The sequence below is a fragment of the Canis lupus genome, chromosome 20 (assembly GCF_048164855.1).
Source record: "Canis lupus baileyi chromosome 20, mCanLup2.hap1, whole genome shotgun sequence".
NCBI lineage: Eukaryota > Metazoa > Chordata > Mammalia > Carnivora > Canidae > Canis > Canis lupus.
In genome coordinates, this window is record NC_132857.1 from 54,771,122 (window position 1) to 54,783,297 (window position 12,176).

At 36.2% G+C, this 12,176-nt stretch overlaps 1 protein-coding gene across 2 annotated transcripts in view; it reads left to right on the forward strand.

The window, feature by feature from the left end:
- Positions 1–12,176, forward strand: part of ACVR2A (activin A receptor type 2A) — an 84,818-nt gene that overhangs the window by 1,192 nt on the left and 71,450 nt on the right. The gene's annotated exons all lie outside the window — the stretch shown is intronic.

Consider the following 12,176-nt stretch of genomic DNA (forward strand, 5'->3'; position numbering starts at 1 on the left):
CCCGCCCGCCCGCCTCACGGTCTCCTCAACTTCGGCGTCCAGCCGCGTTAAAAATAGTTGTAGCTGCTGTGGCCCGGGTGTTCACAATACCGCGGCGCGGAGCGGAGCGCGGCCGGGCGCTGGCGGAGCGCTGGCCCTCACCACCATGTCTGCGTGCTCTCGGCTGGCACAGATTCCGCTCACCTACGGGGGACTTCTCTTAACGCGCGGTGTATCGAGGCATTGTTTTCGGTCTATAGAGCAGCCATTCGAGATGGTTCGCGCTCGTCAGAGACGTTGCGGTCCTGGCGTGGGTTGTGGCCCGAGGTTTGGAGGGGGCGACCTGGTCCCTCCTGCATCCGACGTTGTGATTTTTGCTTGGACGTTGTACGCCTTTGCAACCAGTGGTTGGGAAACTAGTCTTTTGTGTTTGGGGTTCGGTAAACGAACGCAGCCCAGCTCCAAGGTGTGCACACGTACGTCGCAGGAGAGTTTAGTTTGATGGATGGAACACTTTTGAAGTCGCAGTGGATCTGGTGATCATAAAATTCAATATTCGGGTACCAGGTTGTGGGAGAGAATTATTGGAGGCGGGGGGGTGGGGGGGACGAATTGACAGGTTTCACGGCCACGTCTTTATCTCGTTTGCTGCAGGGAAATTAGAGGGTGTTAGTCTTTTCTTTGTGTACCTCTGTGCTGTGTGTGTGTGTGTGTGTGTGTGTGTCCGTCCGTCCTCCCAGCCCCCTCTTCTAATAGAATCCTTTGTAACGTATAGAATTTTGCTGAATGGTACATTTCCTTGTGGTTAATAAATGGATAAAGTCTAGTCTTATGTCTGTAGTGGTATTGATCAGTTCCGGGTGGGCTAAATGTGTTGTGAAATGGCGATCATTGCCAGAGATTAACCAAAGAATCATGTCTGTTTAAATGGAAGAAGGAACATGCTTAAGGCAGGCTGACAGTTCTTTTTGTGCAGGGCTTGGGGAGGAAGATAAACAATGGTGTCTCCGAAATGAATGAATACCTTGATAACATTAAACCTCTCGCTTTTGTGACATGACTTAACTATGCAGTTTTTATTTTCCCCGTAGTACTCTCTCTCTCTCCTGGTTCCTGTATGTTCTGGTTGGTGAACTCCTCATGTTCAAATCCCTTTCTCTGATCTCCTGCCCTTGAGGAGGAGGGGCATCATGGCCACTGACCAAGGAATTGTGGACATTATTCCCTCCCAAACCCACCTGAGTCACAATAATTGGTGAAGGGGGTTATTCTTAAGCAGTCTCAAGGTATTACTTCTGGAAAAGCAGGCTGTCGCTTACAGATCTTACAGCCTCCTCTGCTTGGTTTAGAAGCAAAAAGAATTGAGCGTTAGTTTCTTGTAGGATTATTTTCAGTGGGCCAGGAGGTTAATAGCTAAAATTCTGAAATACAGTAATTTTCTTGCTTACAGAGCATATAGATATGTATAGCACATAGAATTACATAAAACTGGTGCTGAATATTGTTGCATAGTTTTTTTTCCCAAATAATTCCTAGTTGAACTAAAATATAATTCTGTTGAAGATAATTGAAATCATCTTAAAGACTTTAATCCATATTTATGTATAAAGATATTTAGTACTTAAAATATCTGATTTTTTAAAAGGCTTTTGTTATGAATCAAATGCACTCTAAAAGATTATTGTGTTTCCTTTCCTAATTGATTTTCCTAGGTAATATGTAATCTGGCATGCTGGAAGCATGAGGATGGCTATTTTTATGAGAATTAAAAAATTTCTCAAGTTGTCATTTTTTTTTTGTTTCTGGATATTTAATTTTTTTAAGCAAATGAAAAATAGTAATAAAGAGCTGTTTATCAGATTTTTAGGGTGGATGCTTCTTTCTTTTTTTTTTTTTTTTTTTTAGTATTTTGCAGACTTTGATTTTTCAGTTTCCATCCCATGGCATAGTATATAGGAGACTGATTTTGCAGACTATTCCTGTAGGATATGGCCAAGTATGTAATTTCTTAATGTAATTCCAGGGGAAACATTTTTGAGTTTTGTTCTATTCCTCAGATGCCTTCAGATTCCTTTTGTATTTGCATTTTTTCCATTCTTTTTATCCTTCCTCAGATTCTGTTTCAAAACACAAATCGATTTATTGGATTTGTTTGTTTTTAAAGCAGTGTGGCTAATTTGTGTCTTTCTTCACCATTTGTTAAACTATGAGTTTAATACTTGCTCTAGCACTTAGGTCTCTCCTACCTAGAATGATGCAGCTATTGTGGTGTTTGAGTTGCACTGACTAAGTTGAGGAATTTGGGTTTCTGTGGGAACTGGAGCAGCCTGGTCCATATATTTGATGAAATAAGAAATGGAAATAAAGTAATTATGTGCATTTCTTTGACCTCAGATAGGTAGGCAGTGCCGGGTGTGTGCACGCCCGTGCCCGTGTGTGTTTCTGTGAGTGAGTCTATGTGCCTTTGGAGGGGGAATTGGCAGCACTGTGGATCTTCTGGGACTCAGCTGAACTTTGGCTAACAAGTGATGGATGTGACACGCTTTGTTTCCTACAGTCAGAATCTCTTAAGTGTAGTCTGTGATCAGATTCAGATACCATCTACTGGAACATCAAAACCAGAAGAGGAACAAGACAGACTCCCTCCTCCACCAATTCACTTTGAATTTTTTTGTATTTATAAGCCAGTAGTTCTCAGGTTGGGTGTCTTTTGCTACCTACCCCTGCACTTCTCCTCCAGGGGACGTTTGAAGACATTTTTGGTTATCACAACTATGGGGGAGGGTGTGCTACTAGCATCTAGCGGGGAAAGGGCAGGGATGCTGCTCATCATCCCACGGTGCACAGGACAGCCTTGCACAGTGAAGAGTTACCTGGCTCAAAGTGTCAGTAGTGTTGAGGTTGAGAAGCTCTGTTTTCAAAAGTATTAGTATATTAGCAAAAGGGTCTAGCTTCCTACTCCCACAGTCAGTCATCCAAATTTTGCAGGTACATGCATATTGATCTTTAGGTGACTTTTTGTTGAGAGCTTTCATCTTTTCGTTATCTTTTAAAACTAGAATGATTATATTAGACAGACTATAGCTATATGCATTATTTCATCTTATTATACTTTAATAAAATGTTTTGCTGATTTATGAATAAACTCTCCAAAACCATTGCTTTGCTATGATGGAGAGCCCATGAAGACTGGTATGTTCATGAATAGGATGAATGATTGGTCAAGGTATCAAGTTTAATTATATTTGCATCTGATCCAGTAGACTCCTTGCTGTGATAATTACCTTTAAGGATATTTCCTTTTATCCTTACTGAAATTTTACTGTATGGACTGTGTGGTGGCAGCGGATTGTGTGTTAGAGAAAGAGAAAGAAAGAGAGAGAGAGTGAGATCAACAGTGAGGGTGCCAGAAAGTTTTATAAGTTTCCGATGGAAGAACTATGTACGTTATATGTCCCTGAAAGGTTTCAAAGTATAAATTCAGGTTTTTTTTTTTTTTTTTTTTTTTTTAAGGATACTTCTTCTTCTCCTTCTTCTTCTTCTTTCGTTTAGCTGCCTTTAATTTGAAGCAACTTTTAAAGTGGTTTCTTAATTCCATAATTTTCTGGAGAATCATTGGCTGGGTTTTGATTATTAGACTCATTTTGGCTATGCTAATTAATATTCTATGATCTATCACAGACCCTTGTCCTTTTTAAGGTTAAAATTTGACCATAACTAATAAGTGCTTACTTGTTTTGAACTCTGGTTTTAAGGAAGTGAACCCAGCCAGGATAAGAATTAAAGTGAAAAGGTGTAAGTAGCACTACAGCATTGAAAGGAAAACTTCTGAAATCACTCCCACAAGAAGTATGCAAATAAGCCTCATACTATCTTTGTAACACACCTCCCCATACATGCGTATCTCTGGTACTACTGACATTTTCACCTTTTGGATTCACCGTTTTGTGTGAAGTAAAGCACAACTAAATCAAACGAGATTTTAATAATCTCTAAACATTCCTTTAGATTCTAAAACTATTTTGTTGCTTTTTTACTTTTGTGGGTAGTGTACTCTTATTTCGCATCTTTGGGGTCTCAAAAAATCTGTGATTTAAATTTCCTCTTTTCATGCTCTCTTATGTTGCTACTGGTCTTAGATAGCAGTGTTTGAGATTAGGGTCACTAGTACTCTTTCACTTTTTTGTCCATATTGTATAACTCATAATTTCTTCCATTCCCTTTCATTATGCTTCCCTTTCCACTGTAGGCCTTTTTTGTTTATTCTCTTTAACCCCTTCTGTTCCTTCTGTACTTCCTTATACTGTAGGCAGCTTGTTTGTGGAACCCACTTGTTGCTTAGCATCAGGGTGGCTCAAGGGGCTTACACATGGTTTAAATGAAAACAGATTCAGTTTAGAATGTTTGAGAATTGACCAGATAGTTTTTTTTTACTGTTCTTTCATTTGTTGGCTTCTGGAATACCACAAACACACACACACACACACACACACACACACACTCTTTTGGAATCAAATAGCTTCAACTGTAGATTGCTCTTACTCCTCCCTCCCCCGTAACCTTTTTTTGAGGAGGGGGCAGAGAGAGGGGAGAGAATCTTATGTGGGACCTGATGCAGGGCTCAAGCTCATGACCCTAGGTCATGACCTGAGCTGAAATCAAGAATCTGACACTTAGCTGACTGAACCACCCAGGTGCCCCACTCTTACTCCCCCTTAAATGTTCTGGTTTTAACTCTTCTCTGCTTTCAAAAAGTCTGTCTTTTGTTATTATTCATTCATCACCTTTGTTTAAGCCACAGTTTGACCAGACCAGAGAATATATTTATTGCTGGGACCACATCAGACTTCCTCGGTGGTAGATTTAATTTTGTTAGGTTATAATAGTCATGTCTAGACAGAACATTGATTTCAAATTGACTATTGAACATGAAAGTTCCAGGAATAGTATATAGAGGAAGGAGAAGGAAAAAGTCAAGAAGGTAAGAAAACTGCTGTAGATAGCAATTGACTTTCTGTCATTCTCCACTGGGTTTCTGTTAGTCACTTTCTTTCCTATATCCAAATGCATCTAGTAGTCACATTTGGTTTAATGAAGGGTCTAAAGAAAATGTGTATTTCCCCGAGTTTTGAATTTTTTTTTAAACTGTTAGAATGGTGGGTTTAAAGGAAGAAGTTTGGGGGTTCTTATGGATACTGGACAAGAATGTGGTCACAGTGGTCAGTAGACTTTGGTTCCGGTGTCAGCACTGCCACTGTGTAGCACATCTATCATTTTTCTTGCCTGAATTATGGTAATACTTTTCTAGCCAAGACTAGGTCCCTGTAACTACTTCCTCTTCCAGTCTGTCCACATATAACTTCCAGATTGACTTCATTAAAAAATAAATCTAAATATGTCACTCCTGCTTAAAACATTTCACTGTGAGTCACCTTTAGCATAAAATCTAAAGTCTTAGAATGGTATGTACTTAGAATGGTGTTTTATCATTTGGTTCCTGCTTGTGTTCTCTAACCTCTTGGTAGAGTGACTAAGAGGATAGGCTCTGGAGTTAGGCTTCCCTGGTTTACATCCTGGCTTCACAATTTAACTTTGGGCACATCACTTCATCTTTTGTACTTCAGTTTTATCATCTACAAAATGGGGATATTAATAGTGACCACCTCAGAGAGTGATTTGAAGGTTAAATATCACATAAATAGGGCAGCCCCTTGGGATCCCTGGGTGGCTCAGCAGTTTGGCGCTTGCCTTCGGCCCAGGGCATGATCCTGGAGACCCCGGATCGAGTCCCGCGTTGGGCTCCCTGCATGGAGCCTGCTTCTCCCTCTGCCTGTGTCTCTGCCTCTCTCTCTCTCTCTCTCTCTCTCTCTCTCAGAGAGTAAATGAGTAAATAAATAAAATCTTAAAAAAAAAAATCACAAATACTTGGTATTCTGCTTTGGCTCCTCCTTATATTCCAGCTATACAACTTGGCTTACAGTTTTTTGAATGTGTCATCCTTTATTGTGTATCAGTACAGTACCTTTGTATATTTTATTTCTTCTCCTTTACCTGGCCAGCTCTTTGTTTTTAAGACTGAGTAGTATCACTTGTTTAGAAACAATTTTTCTGCCACCCAACCCAGATTGAGTTAGTTGCTGTTTTTCTAAATGACCTTGATTCCACTAATTACTGCAAATGTTTATTTACCTTTATACATGTTAGACTGTGAGCTCTTTGGAGACATCTTCTCTATATGCAGATTCAATCCTAGAACCTGGCACATAATGGGTTCAGAGGAAATGTTCAGTGAATGAATGAAGTGAAATTTTTTCATTTCTGGGCCTGGGTTTTTCTTTTATATGTATTAAAGCAATAAAGTTGGATTAGATTATTTCTGAATGTTTTTCCTTCTCTAAAAGCTTTATGATTCTATAATCTTAAGGTTAGAGTTTAATAGTGACATTTTATTAAGAAAAAATGATTTTGCTGGCTGTTTTTTGGGTATCCTTAAATTCTCTTCATTTTTTAAAAATGCTTTTTCTGATCCTTAGACTAATAAATCTTTTAATATAATTTGAATCGTGCAGATTTAGAAGGCATTTTAGAGACCTTTAAGTTCTGTAGCTTTCAGCTCTTTTGACCATAGCCCACAGTAAGAGATAGACATTACATCATTACTCAGTTTCCATATACATAAATATGTATATATGTCAGGAATAGAAGTTTTGTGAACTCTGTGTGTAAGACTTTTATTTATTTTTATATTCTGTTCACTAAAATATTTTTTATTGTGATCCATTAATTAATTCAGTGATGAACTTATGGGTTCTCAACTCCTAAGAAATAGCGACTCAGTTCAACAATCCCTTATTCTCTCTACTCAGTACTCTGAGAAGGAAGCTGCAGTGTAAACATGTGGAATGAAAAATACGTATACTGAAAAATGTGCTCATTATTTAACTGACAGTAGAGAATGAGTACTTAGGTATAGAATATAACGAAAAGTGGTCCCATGAGAGAGCATGGCCCTGACTGAGCTCTTTTCTCTTTTGGATTCACTGGCTAAATTAGGTGTATACAAAAGTGCTAAAACAGAATTAGATTGTAATTTTGAAGGGTTCATATATACATTTTTTTTTTAAATTTAGGAAAGGCTTTCTGGAGGACATAGATCCTAGTAATAGGGAAAAAAATGTCTTGGAAGGTGTTTGAGAGGGATGTTCATCTTAATATGAAGGAAAAGGCACAAAATAGGATCAGGAACACAGAGGGCATTTACCAGTAAACTTGACCATGGATGGAAGGCAAATTGAGATGAGGGAATTTTGGCTAAATCTGAGGAGATTTATGTGATGAGAGGATGTTTATAATTTCTTGAAAAAGTAAAATAACCTCATTTGAGGGGGTTAAATCAGAGCAACAGTAATTGAAACTAAGAGAGATAGGAGTGTATGATATAGCTCTTGATGGATGTCCCAAATATATATATGTGGAATATAGGATAGAGCAATTTGAAGATTAAAGTAGGATGCTGGTGCTACTAACTAAATTGGTAAAGAAATAACAAACCAGAAGAAAATAGGAAGCATTTTCATAACTAAAGAAATTCTACAGATATGGATTTAGATAATAAGCATGAGTGAAAATACCGACATGATTTGGAAAAATAAGAGTACATAGAAAATATGAGCACATGTAATATTCTTTTATGGGGGTAGAGATACCACACAATGGATATGTCTTTATTGTGAAGTTAAAGAATTCTAAGCACTTACGGCTTGGTATGTTGTTTGTGTTTAATAGATTATAGTAATTGCAGTTATTGCTCATACTGGCCATCCAGATTATATTCTTTGAGATCTACATAAGGCATTTTCCTCATAGTAAATTATACTCTTGCATAGAAGTAGATTTAGAAACTTTTTTGACTTGGTGTATGTTATTCATGCCTGAATCCTAAACTTTTTTAATACCATTCTTTTGGACTAGATACAAGCACTTTTTTCTTTGGTTGACTATTTTCTTAATAGCTATAGTCACATTGGGAATCATTGTATTCTCTAATTTGCTGAAGAAAATAAATGTAAAGCGATAATTATTAGAAGTTCCCACTAGGGAGTGGTTGCTTTCTAAAAGCTTTGAAAAATGAACCATCTTTACATATTGTAATAAAAGTAAGCCTATCCATATATAAAACTTTGAGAGAGGAGTTTTCCTACTTATGATTACTAACTTTACAATATATATTTAATAGAAATGAAACCTTTATTGGAAAAAATCTGTTAGTCTTCATATCCTTATGATTATACATGATCTTCACATTTTTATGATTATAGATGATAAATCAAGCTACTTCCAAAGCATTATTTTAGGAGGAGGGGGCATGGGTAAATTATGATATCTTGGCAAGTTTCTAAAACTCTTAGATTAATTTTTTTAAATTTGTAAACCAAGATGTATATAATGAAGTAATAGGCCATATAACACAGTCGCACAGTAGATACCACACACACATATTAGTTTGTAACCTATCTTTAAGTCTTATTATTTTAAGAATGTAGTGTGTAAAACATTTAAAAATATAGATTCAGTTCTTGGAAGGTATTTTAAAATTTTCTAGTAAAGTACTTATGAGTTAATATAAAATAATATTCTGACTAAATGATTTAGCCAAAGAAAATATCAATAGAGTGCCAAAAAGGAGCCAAGAAATATTTAGAACATTCAGATAAGTGTTTTTTTTTTTTTTTTTTACAAAGTATTCTTCAAGATCTCATTGTTGTAGCATACATTGAAAGGAAACATTTGAATAAATTTTCATTTCTATTTATTGGAATTTAAGATATACTTATAATTTTACTTAAAACTTAAGTGCTGCAAGATTTTTCATATAAAAGTAAAGTCTTGAAAGATTCTCAAGCCTGTTTTGGGGGGACAGCTACAAGCTTTGAAAACAATCAAGTTTTGAGATCAGTGTTTTGGATATGATATAATAATATCTTGGACTAAAACTTGAATTTCATTCAGATTCTTACTTTGCTTACTCGTCTTGACCTTAGCCATCACTAAGAACTCATTTTACTCATCTTTAAATTAAAAAGGGTAAAATAACTATTTTTTTATTAACAAATGTTGAATTGCATTGCTAAACACTGCAATGTGCTTGGGATGCAGCAGTGAAGAAGACAGATATGATTATGTGCTTATGGAGCTTACAGTCTTAAAGTAGCCAAGTGAATAAAATAATTACAGATCATCATATGAGTTCTGACAGAAGCAAACAGGGTACTCACAGGATAGCTATTCACTTCACATCACGTACCACAAATCTCCAGTTATTTAGTTTATCTACCCATTTATTATCTACACTTTCCACTACTGGAGTGTAAGCTCTAAGAGGGGTGTGTCACCTTTGTCATGATACACTCAGGGGTTAGCACAGTGTCTGGCAAAGGAGAAGCTCAGTAAATGTTTGCCTGCCTGAAGAAGTGAGTGCAGGCTTGGCACTGGAGAGATAGACAGGGACCAGACCATGTAGGGGCTTTGATCTAATGTGGGAAGGAGTTAGAATAAAATCCAAAGGGTAGTGGTAAAGCAAAGAGTTTTAAGGAGGAGCTAGATCTGGGTTATGTGGTGATATCACTTGGGCAGCTCCCTGGACAATAAATTAGAGGAATCTAAGAGTGAAGAGGTGAGAGTAGGAGGCTGTTCCCATCAACCTGAACTAGAGAGACTCTCCCAAGACCCCTTCTAGCTTTGAACATTCTCCATACTCTAAAGCTTGCCTGCAATTAACTAGTCTTCCTCTCAGATTTTCTTAGTCACCCCATTTTTTCCTACCTATTATTTCTTTAAAGAAAAATGGATAGGCTTATTGTGCACCTGAAAACTTTGAATACAACATCTCAAAAAAAAAAACAAAAAACCCAAAATCTAAAAAGAGAGATAATAAAATGTAGATTGGAGTTTATTGAATTTTTGTGGCAATTTCCTATATTTAGATTTTGTGCATTTGCTAATTTATATTCTTGTTTACTAAGCAGTCCTATTTCCCAGTGAAACTTTGACTTTACTCCTTTTCATATGTCTATTTTTTCACAAGATCATCTCTTTATTGTTTTAAACATGTAATATACTGTATTGTTGGTATGGTTGAAGATTCACAAGTAGAAAAAGCATATATTGTGTCTTAATTCTTAGGAATTTGATATCTTTACAGGTTATCAAGGTCTTAAAGGCTGAAAGGATAAATAGTTAATACTTTGGGTTCTTATTTTTACTCAGGGCTATGGCCTCTAACTCTAAGTAGTCAGCTTGAATATTTTTATCTGTGAAAGATTTCAAGCCTTTACTGTTGGTAGGAGGGGGAGGTGGTGCTTGGCACAGGGAAATCAACTCTATATTGGCAGAAGTTCAGCATCATCATCTCTGACTAGGAAAAACTATATTATTACACAGAGAGAAAACCAGAAGAGACGTTAAACTTTACTGAATTTAAAAATGTAATGGTGGCTGCCTCTTTTCATTTGGTTTCTCTCATTATGGAAACAGGTAAAGCTAACTTAAGCCACCTATTGTAAAGAAGTGTAGTTTCACCCTGAAAATCCATTTTATTTGTTATTACCTAAAATAAAGTAGCTCTAGAAGTATAACTGGTTTGCTAGGTTTTGTCTTAATTGGTACTGGAGTTTCATACTGCATTACTTGTGAATAGAATTTGCTAATTGTTTTTATTTAAGCTTAGACTTCAAATTACTTGTGCAAGTACATTTTAAAATGATATGGGGGAGAAATGAAAAGTCTAAGTTAAAAGAGAATGATAAGTAATGAATAAGGGCAGTTATGAGAGATTAGCTTATACAGATGGGCAGGGTAATAGTAAGGCAGTTTGATTAGTAGGCATTCAGAGGTAGGGAAAAAAAAGAAAACCTTATTTTGTGACTGGGAAAATGATTACATAGCTACTGATCATCCTTTTATTTTGTGTAAATGTTACATGACATGTCTTACCAACTGACCTTTTTTTGTTCTCTTCCATAGACATACATAAACCTGGTTTTGGTGTTGAATTAGGAAATTCATTGCTAATTGTTTGTTAAAATGTAAATAGAGATTGCCTATTCACCAAGAGAACTAGAAATAATAGAAATGATTAAATTAGGAGGCTTTAACTGCTGAGATGGCCAAACAGAATGTCAGGTACTGTTTTTTTCTAGTAACTACCTCTATCAGAATGATTTTTATGAGATACAAGTCTACTCAAGCTGATCCTCACTTTAGAAAGATGGAGTAAAATTAAAAGATCAGGGTCAGAGAAGAGGAATGTTGGTTATACTTTTTAAATTTTTGAATCAGTAGAAGAGTGGTTTTGATCTTTTATCCACAGATCTTATCTTTCACTATTGTAGCTGGAAAATAATAGCCCTACACCAAGAGTTGTAATTCCTATTTAGCAACATATATTTAGCAACGTATATTTAGCAGCTTTGATTAAACAGTATTTTTAAATTAATATCTGATCTTGTTTCTGTGATAGGGAAAGATATCAGCTCACTAAGCCAGGGAGTAGAAAAAAAATCATAAGAGCCTAGTCTGTTACAGATTGTAGAATTTTCTACCATTGGAACCTGTTGTAGACTAGTAAGGTCTAGTTAATAGAAATAAAAGCTAATCTTACTGGTACAAATGTAGCTGTTGGTTAGAAAGAATGATTTTCTCAAAAACAAATGAATAGCAGTAGGAAGGTTCTTCATCTCAAATTCAGTGAAAGTAATTAATTATGCAGTTCTTGGAGTGGTTTAGTAGAAAGAACAGACATTCTGTAGGGAGAAAACTTGGGTGTTGGGCCTTTTTTTTTTTTTTTTTTAAACTGTGGTGTGATATACCATTTGAACTTGGGAAAATTCTGTAACCTTAATTTCTTCATCTGTAAAATGGAGTTTATAATACCTACCTCACAGAAGTACAGTGAGGATCAGAGGCTGCATACATAAACTCAAGCACACTTACATATACACTTGCAACTTTTTAAACTTTGAAATATTATTTCAGATATTTATATTAATGCAATGATTTTTTTTGAGAACATTAGAATGCTAGGTTCAAGTGAACTGTAATAGTTCTAATTTAGACTTAGTGATTTTTCATCAGTAGATATTTATCTTTACAGTGTGAGTAAAGGAGTTAAACTGAATATACAGTAAAATATTAGAGGA